We start from the raw sequence: 17,257 nt of genomic DNA on the forward strand, positions 1-17,257 counted from the left end.
ACGGGACACTGATTTTACATCCTTCCTTTTCCTAGGATGATACCTTTTCTTTACTGATTTCAAAGAGCGGAAGAATTAAGTTACAATTTGATGTTTTGTTGCACCAAAACGTCTCCCCGAAAGCCCTGTGCTCCGATCTTCCTCATTCAATTAACCAGTCTTCAAGACTGTGTTAATTGAATATCAAAGAAAAATGGGAAACCCTTGGGTCGTTGGGTGCAAAAGCTGCAAATGCTGTAGGTTGCCGTCCTAGGAGAAAGGGTTCATAGCTGTTGGAGGTTTTTTTTTGCTGTTGCTGTACCGATGCTCTCTGAATACTCGAATGCTGCCAACAAAAAAGAGGTGACTTCATCTTTTTCGGGTGGGGGGGGGGCACTAGTTGCCGAAATGCGTTCTTCCGGCTTTCCGGATGGATGTGGCTAACCAGCAAAAGCCCCCCGCCGCCCGTGTGGTGTTGAAAAGGATTTTTAATTACATTCCCTAATTAACCTTCCAGCTACGATGGGAGTGCGAGAGGTGGTGCGGATGGATAAATTGTGGCTCGGGCTCAATCAGATGAAAAACCAAAGAAGGGTTTACATGGGGCAGCGTTCCCGGCCCAAGTTGAATTAAATTTATAACAGTTCGTTTTTGTTGCCGTTTGTTTGTTCAGCGGTTGCTTGAACTTGGGAAGCATTTACGCTATTGGATTAGGCTTGGGCAAACGAGATCGACATTAAAGGCGAGATGCAAAATACTTTCATGTTTTGTAGGATATGTTCAAAGTTCGTGTGCGCGAGAAAGTAGATTAGTTTGTAATCTTGTTTCCAAGAAAAAACTGTTCCACAAGCAATTCAATTATCACTTATTATTCCTAAACAGCAAGACACCATTCCGCTCGTTCGCTTGTAAAATGGATTGAATTTATGTTTTCATGTTGTAGCCGAAGACAACAACGCTGCACAAATTGATTGGATGCCGGGTTTGCCCACCTTAGCTCCCGTAGCGTTTTCGGGCTCGCTGCCCAATCAATTGTGGCGATCGGTACTAAATGACTGTCAGCAGTTGCTGAATGATTCATCAGGTGAATTTCAAAAAACGCCCAAACCAATGCAATGCCTCGGGACAGGAGCTGTCAGCAGTGCCGGAGCTGTGTGGAGGCGCCTTGTGTGCCTTCGTGCGATTTCACTATATTTATCAATGTGTGTCAGTGTGTGTGTGTGTGTCTGTTTGCAATCATTTTTCTAGTGAAGCCCCTTCCATTGGGTCTGGAGTTTATCGATTTTCCTTCGCAACTCTGTAGCTCTGTAGCGCTGGCGGAAGTAGTGGTTGTACCGTTTGGCAAGCTTTTTTTTTTATTTTGCCATGGCACCGCTTGCCATGCAAGATTTACGAGCCAGCTTTCTTCGCTTTCCGCTTTCTGAGCTCATCATTTATTGAAGGGGACTCGTTCGGCACAGCTCGCTCGATCGGACGCCGTTTAAAAGCATCAAACGGATGAGCCAATCGTGATGTGATTTAATTTCCTTTTCTGCTCCCGTTACCCCTCTGGGGCTGTGAATAAAAAAACCGGCCCGCATAGTGTGGTGTGGTGCGGACAGCTGTTAACATTTGTGGCCGCAGGGTGTAGGTTAAACAGGTGAGTCGTGTTATTATCAACAAAAAAAAAAACAGGATATTAATGAATTATGTTTCACTTCGTTTTGGATGTTTTTACGGAAATGAATGTGCTCATGCAGAGAAAAATCGCCTGAAGGTATGCAACCCGAATGACAGATTTGCATTTCTTGACATCCTGACAGACAGTTTTAGTGTAGCGAAAAAAATATAGAGCGATTCGTCGAAATTTAATCATTTTAAGTTCAAAATCCAATTTGCCAACGAACCTGCTAATGTTGAACATCTTATTCAAGCGTTCCCGTACCCAGCATCTGCCAGCGAAAGGCTTTGAAGCGTTTCGAGCGAAAAAGACTTCACCTCGTCCTTTCTCTTCGTCGGACCAGTTGCGCATGATGAGGAGCGAGGGAAAAATAGAAAATACGAACTACGTGCCTTCCTCGTTCACTACATTTACATGTGACGGAGCGTGGATGCACTTGAAACATACCGAGTGGTGGATCTGCTCTGAAAGGATTGGTGCCCATCCGTGCAGGAAACATAAAATCATTCGCCAATCACGGGCGGAAGCGATCAATGCAATTTGCTTCTTCTCTGCTCCCCGGTGACTGGTTGCAGCGATTCAAGTAGCATTGCATCTTATCGAGTCGACATGCAATGGAGTAGCATCAATGTGGACATCTTTTTTTATGGCCCCCAAGAGAATGCTTTTGTGAAAAGGATGAGAAGGCATGCATCTGGACACTTTTCCTGATTTAATTTTAATGCACACAAGTGCTTGGAAATGCAATGAACTACCACAAACATTATAAACCAGTTACTCAACAAGCATTTCATGGGCTGGAATTGGCAAAGAGTGCACTTTATGAATACTTTGCATTTGAAAAATAAACTAATTTCTATGAAGCTGCTAACAAGCAGTTAATTGTGTGTGCGTTGGTGGTTATGCGGGGTAGAGCAGGTTGGATTTTTTGAACAGTTGCATTCCCGGGTCCCTACACCTGTGTCCTGGACACAATACAAGGCACTTGCTATGCCCCTCGGGCCATACATAACATTAAACTTGCGCCATAATAAATTGTTAAACCAAACCGGCCGGCCGGGGCTCGGCTGTGTTGAAATTCATTATGAGCGCTTGTACGCCCGAATGCATTTGCATTTGTGCGCTGGATTTATTCATAGCGTTTCGGAGTGTTTGGCTTAGTCAAATAAACTACACCACCAGCAAGCTCAGTGTATGTGTGTGTGTGTTCGGTGACAATAGGAAGGTGGAAGCAGAGCGAAGCACAGGCACAAATAAAGAGTGACCCATCCAACCGGTGGCTGCGGTTGTCGTAAAAACCAACAGCCAACTCTAACAAATCATGGCTCGCGGCAAGTTTTAGTGAACCGCAAACTGGCGGGAAAGGTCTGGCGTACTTGAGTAAGTGTGTTTGCGCTGTACATTCTGGCTCATTGGAGAGTGGAGCGATGGCGCTGGAATAAGCGAGAGACTCAATTTTTTTTTGTTTTTGCTCCAAGGTTTTGTTTGACCGACGCCAGCGAAGAATAATTCACCTTTGTCTAGCAAACAGGACCGTGCGAAGGCTCGTTTTTGAAACCTTGAAAACTATCCTTTGTGTGATGCGTTTGTTCTCGCCTAGGGTAGACAATTTGCTGCAGAATAGAATGGTTTACAGTAGACAGACAGAGCATCCTTATCTGAGGACATTACTGGAAAGGAATAATTTGAGCTAAAAAGACTTTCAAGCTCACACACTGCTCCAGATGCGGGGAATATTTGCCTCCATTATCGGATATCGGATGAACCGTAAATTAGAACAACACTATCTAAAACAACAAATAATTAGCACTTAAATTTACCGCACTCAAAACGAACCAAGAAAACCACTTATACAGCTAGAACAATTACACACTTTATTTCCTAACGCAGCTAGCCTTGTACCCTATCCAATCTAAACCGCACACGTTTGTCCTACAGCTAATCTACGAATAATCGAAAGCATCTGTGCTTTGGATCTCTCGCACCTCGCACCCCGCACTCACTCTCTCATCTGTTCGCCTCTTCGTCGTTGCTCTTAATCCGCACTCACTCTCGCATCTTTTCGCCTCTTCGTCGTTGCTCTTATCCGCACGGCTACTCACTCTTCCTTATCTCCTCAATCCATTTGCTATGGTAGCCGGCCGAGATCTCCGCAGTCGATCTCGTGGCATCTACTGTGGTACAGTCGAGGGCTCTACACTTGGGTGCAGTTGTACGGTGCGCCACGGTGACCTATTCGAGGCGCAAAGCATCAATCTGCATGCCGGCACACGTTCGGCCAATGTTTAATTGGTGTAAACAGCGCATTCTGCACGGCACGGAAACGGGCACGGAGTAACACAATTTATTCCACCGGCGTTTCGTGTTTGAATGATGATCTATGCTGCGCTTACCCTTGATTAAGGGCATTAAGTAGGGACTGTTTTTTGTCTGTATGAGTGTGTTGCTTCCCATACTCAAGCACCATCAAGCGATCTTTCTCAGTTTGAGTGGCAAATAGCTAACATTTGCTGGAATGCATTTTGCGATGTATTTTTCCTTCCCCACTTTGCTCTCTGTACTGTAGTATGTGCATGCATAGGCAAGTGCGAGCAGTTATATTGTCCGACTGTAGAGCCCTCTTGCCAGCACACACACACAGATAAACACACCCACACACATAAGCGCACACGGTGGTGTGTTGTGCTGTCGGTGCTTGGTCATTAATATTAATTGCCCGCATGAAGAGCTGCAGATGCGGCGGCCGATCGCAGCAAACGCTTGAGCGGTGGAGTGCAATTTCTCATGTTGCAAGATGAAGCATGTGCTACTTACCGAAGAATTTACCGTGAGTGGGTGGATTTGGCAACAATGAGTTACACACAGTGCAGTGGCTGTGTGTGGAGGTGTGGGGCACTCTTAAAGATGCAGGTGCTGGAATGGTAAGTGTACGGTCGTTTAAAGTTGTGCAAAAGGTTATTTTTGTATGCTTTTTTGGGAAAGAGTAAAGTAAGTTTTGTTTAATTTAATGTTTCTGTTGTCATTTTTGTTAACGAATTCTACAATTTTAATATATACGTTTGTTGTCTCCTTTAGAATATTGTAAGCTTGATGCATGAGTAAATACGCCTAAAGGTATGCAATCTAAATGCAATATTGAATTAATTGACGTGGTTTATTTCGGTAAAGTGATCAACTTTGTTTTTCTGCATTTTTTCAATTTCAAAAAAAAAATACCTTGTCTGCAATATATAACTGTAATGAGCCAAGCTTACTTATTTTACAAATAAACCTTTTTTAAATCATATTTACTGTATATTGTTGTCGCTTTTCATAATATAATAACACGTGCTGGTTTGCCATATTTCGTGTGCAGTTGAATGAAAATCGATATATTTTTTATTTTTTTTGCAACTAATCCTGATCACATCACTATATCTTTAAACACAAAAGATAACACACAACTCTCCTCGCGTAATAAAAAAGGAGAGTAAATAAATCATGCAGACTACTACATGTACTTCCGTCAATACATACTCTTACAAGAACGAACATCTTTTCCTATTACCTGACACCTATCATCACGTATTTGATCGCCATTTTCGGGCACACCTGGTGATTGGTGTTGCAAACTGAACATGCCCTTTCAACCGATCCTACTCCTAGATGCATAAGGGTAACCATCGTGTGCACACGAAATCCGTACCGCTTGTTTTATGGTACGATTCGCATGTCCTAGCATGATTTTATGAGCCTTTGGATACTGCCTTCGATGCCTACAGCGCTATCGCCGTTGGCACTGGCACGTTTGCAAAGGTGTTAAAGGTAACGGAGGAGCAGAAGCAAAAAGCTCCAACGCACGTGAGAGGTTCTACCGAGGGTGTACTGTGTCGGCTTCCCTATGTGCAGTCATGTTCAATGCTGGTTCAAGCTACGGGCCAGCAACACATCCGGCACAGTAAGATGCGTTTTGAGCGAATGGGAGTAGAAAGAAGAAAAAAAAACCGGCTGTTACGTGCGTACACTCTAGAACTCCCACCCCATTAAATATCACATCCGGATTATCCGGGCAAAAGCTACCATTGAAGTTGATCTAGCGTCTGGGAGGTGTTTGGGCAAACAAAAACCGAACAAAAAATGATTTGAACTCAGCCCATCTTCCGTGTTACTGAGGGCATAAAGGATATTCAGAGCAGAACGTTACCAAACGGGCCATCTTACACAAGTGGTTTGAGAGTGCTTTTGGCTAAGCGAAGCGAAAGAAAAGAGAAGAAGAAAACATACTTTCCCCCCTTTTTTGACATCGGGAGCTGGCGCTCGATTCTGGGAATGGGAGTTGGTTGATTGACACTTTTATTTTTGCTGATCATCGCAGCAGTTTTTGCTCTCGCACACAGCCCAACACCCTGTGTGATTGTGCTTTTGCTTCGGCAGCAGTTGGTTTGTCTGCCATCTTGACGCCCAGTGGAGGGGGGAGGCGTGCGAACTGGTCGCTCTGTTTGAACTTTTGCCCTCAATGTGTTACCAGAAATGTGTTCAAACACTCGACCTAAACCAGAGAAAAAATCGTTTGAATAAAAAAAAGGAAAGGGATCTCCGTTCGGTTTCGTTAGCAGTTTGTGAAGCATTCTCTCACTCCTTCGCTGTATTTTCTTCGCCCACCAGTCAAATGTTGTGGTGCCCGCACGGGGCGAAAGACACGTTGGCAAAACATAGTGATTTTGTTTTGCACGAAACAGTGCCGAAAGAAGCTTCGTGTGCTCGTTAACACCAGCGAGAAAAGGACTGACGGTGCCTTTCCCGGTCCCCGGCCAAAGCTTTCCACTGAGACAGTTGACTCCTTATATTTCTTTTTTTTCTTTGCTTTTGTCACATCAAACCAGTTCACCACACCCCTGCTTTTGGATACGCCTTTCAGCTAACCTCTTTTACTTGCGCCACACCAGTGCCAGTGCCAGCGTTGAAGAGCCAGGAAAAAAAGCTCATTCGTTTTGCTCTGTTTTCCTTTCCAGGAACCGGCGAAGCACGCAAATGCCACTTTGGCGAAATGATTGCTTTCAATTTAAGGTTACGCATATGTTGCTTAGCGCCACCGATGGAAAAGGGAGGGAAGTTTGCAGCCTGCAAATGAGAGTGCTCCAGTCACAGGGAGCACTCTTCCTGCACGATAATGATGATTTAAGTGTCGTTCAATGCGTGCTGTTGCACGTGTGCCCCTTGCTTGATGCGTACGGGCGATGGAAGGAAAGCGTGTATGTGTGTGTGTACACTGATCTGGTGAAATTATTTCCGCATTACTTTCCGACCTTTCCGCTGACAGAAACGGGTGTGCACGGTAAGACGCGACGAAAGTTGGCAAATAAATTGGAAACGGCTTCAGCACAGCCATCCAACAGCCTAAATGTATGCAGCATGACATCTTATTTGCCTAAATGTATGCAATTCAGTCGACAAAGGTATGTTTATTACCGTAAAAAAAGGACCTGTGTATTGATTAATGATCGGATTATTAAGAAGTACGACACTTTGAAAGTTCGGTATTTTGGTTCTTCGAATTGGAGCAATTTCTTTGCTTTATGGAAAAAACGCTTAGATAATGCTTGCGTTGACATTCGTATTTGAAAGTTGGCTCTAAACATTTTGATAGAATAGTAATAATCATTTTACTTACAAACAAGCACAACTGATAAAAAAATCGAAAAATGAGGTTTAATTTTAGATTTTTATTTTGTTATTGGTAGAATATTGGCAAACATCCAGTAGGTATTCATCAAAGATCCCTAAGAGCATGCTCTTTTATTTAGCAAGCTTGAAGCTCTTTTATTACAGCTTGCGATTACTGATTACTGATATGCCGATTGTGATCCTGTTATCACTAATTATTTGCCCTCAACTTGTTATATTTTTAGTTTTTAGCCATTCATTTTTGCGCACCTTTTCCTTGAAAGAATGATTGAAAAGATGTTAATTGTGAACAAATCCGCAAAAATGAACTTCTTATGGATGGTTACGTAACAGTATGCCTTCAATATAATTGCCTTATGCTGATTGAGGCCAAACTCACAGATTGTTATAACGGACGATATAATTTTATGAGCCATACATGGTCAAATTCCATTTTAAAATGATAATCTTTTATTATGGCAAAAGCTCAAAGGAGCAAATCATGACTTGAAAGGATTTGAAGCTAAATTCCTGAAGTTCCTAAACAAGTCATACGTATGATTTGCTGCATGTGTAGGGTCCTCGTGGTGATTGCCATTTCTCAAGAGTTGAAGCTTTAATTTGCCATGAGCTTGAGGTAACATACTACCAGAAAAGTAGTATTTATTTGGTTTTAAGGGTGCTAAGCATACTAACTACGAGAAACTCTTCACAAACACGAGGGAAGAAAAATGAATATGAGCTAACGAGTAAGAGTTTGAGTAGAGATGAAAACTTCCCCTGCTATCCGCTCCAAACAACACTTCATTGAGAAAGTGGTGCACAAGAGTTTCTCCAATGTGCAGCAGCATTATAATTACACTTGAAAATTTTACCCAGCAACGTTCAAGTACCCGTTTGCTTGGTAAACTTTCAACCCCTTTTTCTAGAAATGTTCCCTTGTTTGAAGTCTTGTTTCTTGCACGAGTTTCGCCTGAAATCGTTCGCCCACGACACACAGTTGACAAAGCAGTAAAACCTTCGCTTGTAATACTTTTAAGTGACAGGACGAGCATTAAATTGTCCATCAGCAGCACGAACGTGTGGCTGTGAGTGTGTGTAATAACGCAAACGTGGCTCATTCACCTCCAGCTGCAGTATCAGATCTGTCAGGTTTGTGGAAAGGGTGTTATGTTTTATACATATCACATCACACATCGAAGCGTGTGAACAGTGCCGGCAACAAATGGAAACCAAAACGCCAAAATTGCTGTTCAACTACCGCATTTTTGGCACGCCAGCCAAGTGTCCCATCTGCCGCCCTGCGACCTTTCACCATCCACGCCACGACCACGGTGATCAGATGAAGACACGAGCAAATCAAAGATAAATCCACATTTCTGACACACCAACCACCACATCAACCTGTCGTGCCGCGTCGTGGTTACGCATTCGGTTCTCGCACGATGATGGGCACTACGCGCGAGCCCGGTTTCGCCAAGGGTATTGGCTGTATTCATTTGCATAAAATTGAAATTCTTTCCGCACTCATATTGCCGTCGTCCGTGTGTGTGTGTATGTGTATGGCGGTGCGCACACGATGGGCTGCCAGCACTGCTGACAATATTATAAAACGAAGTGATATTGTCGCCCAGCACTTGACTCTCGGATGTCAAAGGCCATCCCGGCACGGCGCGCAAACGAACGAGCAGGTAAGTGGTATTGTGTATTTGAAGATTGCTTTTCTTCATTTGCAAAAGGTATCCATCACGTGGCGTTCATTCAATTGCCGAATTTCCCATCGGGGCTGGATTTCATTTTTTGCTGGCTTTTTTTGCCATCCTGATAGGTTCGGCCCATGGGTTTGGAAAGATGCCATTTGCGTTGTTTCGATGCGGGAAACTGTTTGATCTATCCAAGAGCGATCGTTTTACGGTTTCAGTTCTAGAGTCAGGTGTAATCGATGCTGTGTTTGAAGTTGATAAATCCTGGCACAAAACGAGTTGTTGGGCTTGTTTCATTATGGAAACGGGTAATGTGCCACACAAAGAGGGGTACCATTAGCTAATATGACTCAGCGTGTGTTCAGCTTTCCGTAGGCCTAAACGTTTGATGTGTTTTGATTTATGAAATGGAAGTATTATTTTTATCATGGTTTCCCACAAAGGATGCTAGTTTTGCACAGTGGTCTGATTTCCCATCATTCAGGCATTGAAATGTCAATAGATAATCGCACGAATATCAGAACCAAGTTATTATGCAACTGATAGCAATGCGCCTAAAGGTATGCAACACGACAATGTAATCACATTATGGCACTTGACCGGTATTACGTGGTTGATAAGCTTGCAAATTATTTAATACACTTAGCAATGAGCCACATTTGAATGGCCTTCTTTGTGTAGAACCCTCCAACCTAGAAAATATGGATGGTATGATTGTACCTGCAGTTTGTAGAGAGTTTGTAGAATGGGAGTTTGCAATTGGTCAGGGGGAAAGAATTGCAACTGTTTAAAAATTGAAAACCCTACCTACAGTTCACAAGTAGGTGATGTGCAGAGGTGTACGAAATAAAAAAAAAGATCAAATAAATTTTGTTCGGGTTACAGTTTGATCAAGAATGAGCATTTTAGGGTTGTTGCAACCATTTTACTATGAAAACAAAACGCCTGCCAGTACGCAATCGTTGGATAAAATCTACTTTTTCAGCGGAATCATTATGCTTACGAGATTCGTGTAGTGTATATGCATCCGAGAACGCACTAATGGTCTGTAACGTCACAAATTTCGCGAAAATTTCGTTTCAGAATTATGTGAACGCTGCATCACATACCAGAATTGTGTGAGGTTTTATTTGTAAAATTTATGAAGCAGGCATCTCGTCACATTTCCTTCTTGCTTAGTTGTTTACCCAGAAACCTTTTTAGTAATTATTCAGATGTGTGCAGTCGATGTTTGATGTTTTGCGAATGCATAATGAAAGCTGCACAGTGTGCATAGTACATAATATCCTGCAAAGTAGTACATTTTAAGCAGCATTTATGTCAATATTACCAGTCGAACGTATCGCACGCTACACAGTGCACGCATTTGCGTAAATTAATTATTCCGACACATGTGGCTTCTATTCAGAGAAGATGTGCTGTGTGCTGTAGCCGAAATAAAAGAAATAATTTGTAGTGAAGCGGAACAACTGCTATATGTTGACTGCACATTTGTAAATGTATGCCAGTTTCAGTTTTTAGATACCTTAACTTTTTGGTGCAAGAGCTAAACCCAGTATGAAATCTTTCATCAGCGAACAATGCAACGCTGTAACATGCACAACCGGCTTCACAATTTCGCATGTAGCTGCAATGTGAATGGGTGAAAGGTTTTGGGTCTACCGTTAACTGGGGTGTAGCTGTAAATTTTGTACGAAAACCAAAAACTGATAAAGCCTTCGAATTCCTGCAAACCCTGTACCATCGTCTGATAACATGCTTTGAAGTAGCGAAAGTAATGTAACGACCGCAACAGCAACAGTCGCAACAAGGTTGTTTCAAATTCTAGAAGTAAAAAAAACTAACTTCCCATACCACAATGAACATTCCCTGTCCGCCATTTTCACCATCATCCTTCAATGTGCATGGCGTACGCAACCGATCTCAACCCTCTTTCGAACGTAACACAAAGGCGGATAATAATTTGGGAATGAGTGGAAGGTAATGATTTGGCACAAAATTATGCAGCAGCACACAAACGCGCGTGCGAGCACCGTTGGTGTAAATATTTGCAAAATATGATCATAAACATGTGAATTAATCGAACGACGGCAAGCATGGTTTCTGGCGGCACGGTGGTCAGGGTTGGCAAGCCACTAAAACGGTGTGACATATTAATTTGATTAAATGGTTTTGGTTTTCCGTTCGGCGTCACGTTCACCCTACCGAACTCCTGGGGAACCGGGTGCAAAATTTGTGTGTTTGCATGTGTGTGTGTATTTGCGGTATTGGTGTTCGCTTTCGTCGGTTTTGCCGTATGTGGTTTCGTCGTGTATTAGTGAGAGCTATATGAGGAAATTCCTACACAGTTTAGGTGAACGTTTTTTATTGCATTTTACCAGATGATTGTCGACAGTGCAATAAATGCTTCTGTTCTTTTTTTCCCATCCCTCCGTTTGGTTCGGTGGAACATTTTGTATTGCGGCGGGAATTTGATTCATTCAGGAAAGTCATAATATCACCATTAGTGGTGTTGGAGAATGGTATGGGTTTTAGTCGATTTGGCCAGATTTTGTGGTAAATTATGCATAGCGCTTTGTGTGGCGGTGAGTTAATTTGCATATTTCATCGGAAAACGGATAAAATGGTTAACATTTTTTGGTGATTGTGCAGAATGTGTGTAACCGGTCAATTAGAATTACCAAACTATTATTTGGCAGGTTTTGTGATGTTGATTGCATACTTTTAGGCGAATAATTTGAAAGTTCTTTGTTCCTAATCGAATATCTGATTGAAGAAAAACACAAAACACACTTTTGTAGGTTTCAATGAAGACATGTACAAATCAATACGAACATGCTGCATGGATTTGACACACTCTCACAGCTTCCCTCGGCAGTAAAGAACCTTCATCAGATTAAGTAGGTTTATATTTTCTTTGCCTCCGGTGCTTGCCGTTACTGTTGTTTGTGCTCATCGAAACTAGTTCTCAATAAAAGAACCTCCCCATCCATCCAATTTTGTTTTCATAGTGCTTCCCCTTTCCATCGCCCACACGCTGATAAGCACAATCGGCCCTCATCTGCCGTATGCTGCCACACCGTGTAACACTCCGTACAGTCGCAGCCGTGCAGTCTCGTCGTTGTTTTGACTGCCAAATCCGTAACACTATTGGCCCGGTCCCATTGCAGACAGTGCGGGCACTAGATAGTGGCACATCCTCGCTCAAGAACGCCCGGAAGACGGAAGCTCTGCGCCATTTGTGTCACAAATATTTGCTCACCGAGTGCCGCATCCGTGGGCGACTTGGGTCCACACTTGCGCCGAGATGGGAGCGTGGTTCGTAGCATGAATACCATTTCGCGGCTACCAGTGTGCGCCTGAGGGGGAAGACAAACAGACAGCCTGGCAGGCAGGCAGGCGTCGGGCGGAGGTTTTGATGATGAAGCAATGAGCGAGTCGAAGCGCGGAAGGAAATGCTGCCGTGTGTAAAGCCCAAAGTGGCCGAGCGTCGAGCGTGACTCGGTAAGTAAATTGGCATCATTTTCTTCGTCACCCGCGTGTGGAAAAGCGCCCCAGCGGCCATTGACAACAGCTTCGACATGGTTGTAATACACGCTGCTCGTCATTTCTTGGTTGTGATGGTGGTGGTGGTGGTGGTGGAGCTTTTGTTGTGATGCCTCAGGCACATTCATCGATGCGTGGCACGCACGTGGTTCGGCGCACGCTTGTTCGTGAAGATTTTTGGCAAACAAAGCCACGTTCGAAAACACGTTCCTTGCACGTTGCTGTGTCGTATGTTACGCTGAACAATGCTTGGATGCCTTGGAATGATGATTTTGCTTCCTGGAGTGTTGTTGCTGCAAGGGAAAGTGATGTTAGAAATTATTCGATTATTTTGGCGTAGCAAATATCATCCAGGAAGTAAGGCTTGATTCAAAATCGTTAGACGCTGGGAAATGTTTCAAACGAAGCTGTTCTCTTACATAAACAAACCATAAGCAAAGAATGACTGCAAAACAGGTAACTAACGTAACTTAAATACAGGTCACAGTGAGCGCATAAATGTATGCAAGCTGTTTTAATTTTTCTTCTTTAAATATTGTTGCTCATTGAGAACTATAAACTGTTTTAATCAAAATCATCATATCTGTGAATTGTCGTGAAAATATAATTGTCAGAGCTCGTCACAATTGTGCGTTGAAATGGAATAATAAAAACAGCCAACAAGTTGTTAAAAGTTGTACAAAAAGCCCCCGTTTTGCTAGTTCCTCACTGTCGACGCTTGCACAAATGTAAAAGCCACTCGAGAAATAACAAAGCTTTGCACAGTGTTAACGCATCCGTAGCAACAAGAGACAGCAGTGTCGATTGCTTCTGTGCTCATTTCCGCGAATGCGGAAGTGAATAATGTTTGCCTTTCATCCTTGCAAAACTCGCTCACTTTTAAGCAATTCGCCCTACCCCATACAGCAAGCAGCAATTATCGTTACGGAATCAAGTGGCACGGTTTGTTTACCCATTTTGCAGGCGTTGTCTTACTACCAGGTGGCTCCTTTAACTTCAAAGCAAAACACAGCGGAACGCAACGCGCGGCATCGACGAAGCATAGGGTATCGTTTGTACGCCGTTTCGGCGTCAGAACCGGGTGTAGTGTCTTTCGCAAGGCGCGGCAATTGGGTGTACAAAAAATAGGAACCTACCTATTCGGTCGCAGCACATCGCTAAGCAGGTGGAAACGTGACGCGGCGTACAGTGTCCCTAGCTGTTGACTTTCAGGCTGCTGGGAAATGGGACAACTTCGTTCTTCCTTTCTTGTTCTGCGGGTGTCCCTGCACGGCTCGGTAAAGCCAACATCACGGGAGAAGGCGGACGAATGAGCCACCCGGCCGCCCCGTGATGATGAATGACGTGGCTTAGGGTTTGCGCGTACCAACTGTGCGCGAATCACCCGCAGTTGAAGATGACGGCTGCTCGTTAGCATTAAAGGACAATGGCGCGCTGCACACGACTGTCGCGGTCGTGTATTTGTCGTTTGCGGATTTGAAATAGAGGGACGGGTCCCCCGTAAGCTGATACGATTCTGACATGCCCTGGGTGGTGCTAATTCCCGCGCTACAACTGCGAGAGTAGTGTCATATGGAAGGCGCCAGCTTTTGAGTCTTTTTACTCCATGTGCTTGTTTATTTTTGCTTTCTTTTTTGCAGCATCGTTTACGCTTCACCGCAACCGGAGCCCGTTCGTTCGCTGCAGGCTCCCGGCTGAAGGATCCGGAAGTGAACAAATAGAGAATGGTAGAACGGGTACGCTGTAGTACCCGCGGGATAGAAATAAACGTCATGTAGTGCAGCTTTTGCTTTTTTCCCCGAGAACGGGGGGCGCAGAGAAATCACGCGGCGTAAGATTAATGTGGACAAAGCGGAGCGGCCAGCAGCAGTGCTTCTGGGTCCATATGTTGCCCTACGCGACGGCGGCAACCTTTACGCATAATAATGACGAAGGCACTCTCCCCCCACTGTCTCGGCCGGTTTCGCTGGCTAGTTGGCCAGGGCAGGGACGCATACGAGAGCTAACCGGGAAGGCCTGGAACTTTACATTTTGTGCCTTGATTTATGATTTAATTACTGCGATTAAATCGCAACGATCTCACGCTGGTAGCTGTGCTTTCGTGGCTTTAATGGCGAGCGTGCTTTAACTTTCGCGTGTTGCGTGTGGCGGGAGGGACCAAGGTGCATAAAATATGAGCTACATTGTGCTTGGTCGCATGAAGTGATATTTTAATCAGCAAACGGCTGAATTCGATTAACTTTTGTTTGTTTTTTTTTTTTGTGCAAGTACATTTTCCGAATGACCATGTGGCCTGAATGTTTAAAGGCGAGGAGCTTAAATAATGGTTTTTCGTTAAATATTGACGACACGATTGACGATAATGACGTTCAACTCATTATTCATGCAAGATAAAGGAAAGCGCTGACTTTTTGTTTTATAAATTGGCTCACGGGTTTAAAATTATCTCCGTTATGTAATGCATCCACTAAAATCATTTGATTATTCATTCCTCTACTTTGGTGTAGAGAGGTTTTAAGCAGCGCAAATGCAAACAGGAAGTAAACGTGCGTGTGTGTAGGTGTGTTGGTGAGTCAAAATCCAATAGCGAATAAACCATTCGTCCGAATCCTGTATCTCCTTGCTATTGCACACAGACACACACACACCCTCCTCCAGGGCCATAAATCAGCGCACGACTAAATCATGTCGGTCCAAACGTGTCCTTAATAAACACAACGCGAACGCTCCGATGAGCCATCAGCGGCCCGGGTAGGTGTCCGTAACAAGTTCACAACAACTTCCGCCGCACTTGAACGAAATCCCGTATGAACTCGATGAGGCTGTGTAAATAGTCGCTTTCACCGCTGAACGACTCGAAAAGGTCGAGGTAGCCCTGCCCTTGGAACACCTGTTTGGTGAAGCTCCCTGTGCGTTTGTATGGAGAGAGAGAGCGTATTTGTTGTCTTTTTTTCCTCTTCTTCTCCGAGACACAGAACAGCACAGTAACGCACGACCAAGAGCAGACGGGGCCGAAGTGTTTACATATTTATGAAATAAATCGACACCATAAATTCTTCCGCCTGTCAGCCGCCAGATTGCGACTTATCGGGAAGCGCTAACGATGGCGGAAATCGTCCAGCTCGCCATTCGCTGGTGTGTGGGGCGCAAGCCATGGACATATTGCCTGCCGCATTGTAACCATAGAAATGGTCAGTGGGGGGATATTTTGTCTTTTTTTTGTTTTTATTCCGGACTTTTGTTTGGCGATAGGCTTTTCCGAAGGGTGTTGTAGAATTCTTGAGACGGTGTAAGAAGCTATTTTTAATGGTGTTTACTTTCGCTGGGTGTGCTGCTTATCTTGAATCATGGGCACTTGAAATAGATTCGATTAATCTTTTTGCTATCACTTTTTTAGATGTTGTTGTTTTTTTCTATTTCAATTTGACAGAAACTTATCTTTTGCTTTTCATGATGGTGTATAAAATTGTTAATAATTGAAAAACTCATTTCTACGGTGTGAAAACTCTAGCATCATTAACTTTTGTTTCATTACCTTTTACAACTATGCTTAAAATTACAACATATTTCTTGCTAGCTGTTATTTTGAAGTCGATCAACAAACATTGAGACATTCAAAAAACATCCTTCTGTAACGTGGGTTTGCATACTATAAGGCGGTTTTTTTGGGATTGAATTCACTCCGAAGTTTTTATGCGTTGTCATGGCATCATTGCAGACAAATTCCCACATTCGCCCAACCAATCCGAATAGCCAGCGCTGTAAAAACTTTCGCTAAGAACCGTCTTAAAATAATACATCACTTAGCAACCTTCAATGCTTCATCATAATGCATAACATTTCTTCGATATGATTGTACCCAATAAACATCACGAGTGAGTGAAGAAGGAGAGAAAGGTGGAAAACTCCCAGAATTATGAATGCTTTTCAAACAACAACGGCCCCCCACCCGGACCCCAAAATAAGTCAAATCAAAACCACACAAACGCACAGCTCCCTCAATCGGAAAGGGTGCGGGCAATGGTTTCCTTCCCACCGCACCATTCTCAAAAACCTGTCATTGCGTAGCAAAAATTTTCCAGAAGGTTCGCCACAAACAAAACGTATCCGTATGGGAGATTGTTTAGGACAAAAACATTAAGATGAATCAGTAGCCGGTGAAGTGAACCCTTTTTTTTTGAGGGGCATCCAAAAGCATAATGCATAAGAATGATGGCGTACTGCAGTGTCCGCTTCTTGGAAGGTTTGAGGGATGTTTTGCCGACCAAAAGAAAAAAAAGAAAATAGGGGAAGATTTTTGTTACGGAACAGGTACGCTGTTCGGGAAGAGTGTCGTGGACATACAGTTGTTTACTTAAACATATTTGCCATATTTTTGTGATGGCACCATTTATATTTTAAGAAGGTTTTATGTCCTCTCGAACCTCCCGAACCGAGGTGAGTGTTTGCAACGGTTATTTGATATCAATCGTTTTAGTTCTTTTGCCTACCATCGACTGTACCTGTACGACTGTACCTTCATCCTTGTTTGTGGTGGTTCAATGTCAATCGCTCAATCTTATTGTGCAGTTGCGCATGACGTTGCGCTACCGTACGGAGCTTGTCGAATAAATGAAGAAAACATTACAGTGCCATCACCGTGATGCAAAATGGCAATCAAAGCACTTACGCTCATGAACCCTTCCCATAGCAACGATCGAAGTGTATCTGTACTCGTACTGCCTCA

The sequence above is a fragment of the Anopheles arabiensis genome, chromosome 3 (genome assembly GCF_016920715.1).
Source record: "Anopheles arabiensis isolate DONGOLA chromosome 3, AaraD3, whole genome shotgun sequence".
NCBI lineage: Eukaryota > Metazoa > Arthropoda > Insecta > Diptera > Culicidae > Anopheles > Anopheles arabiensis.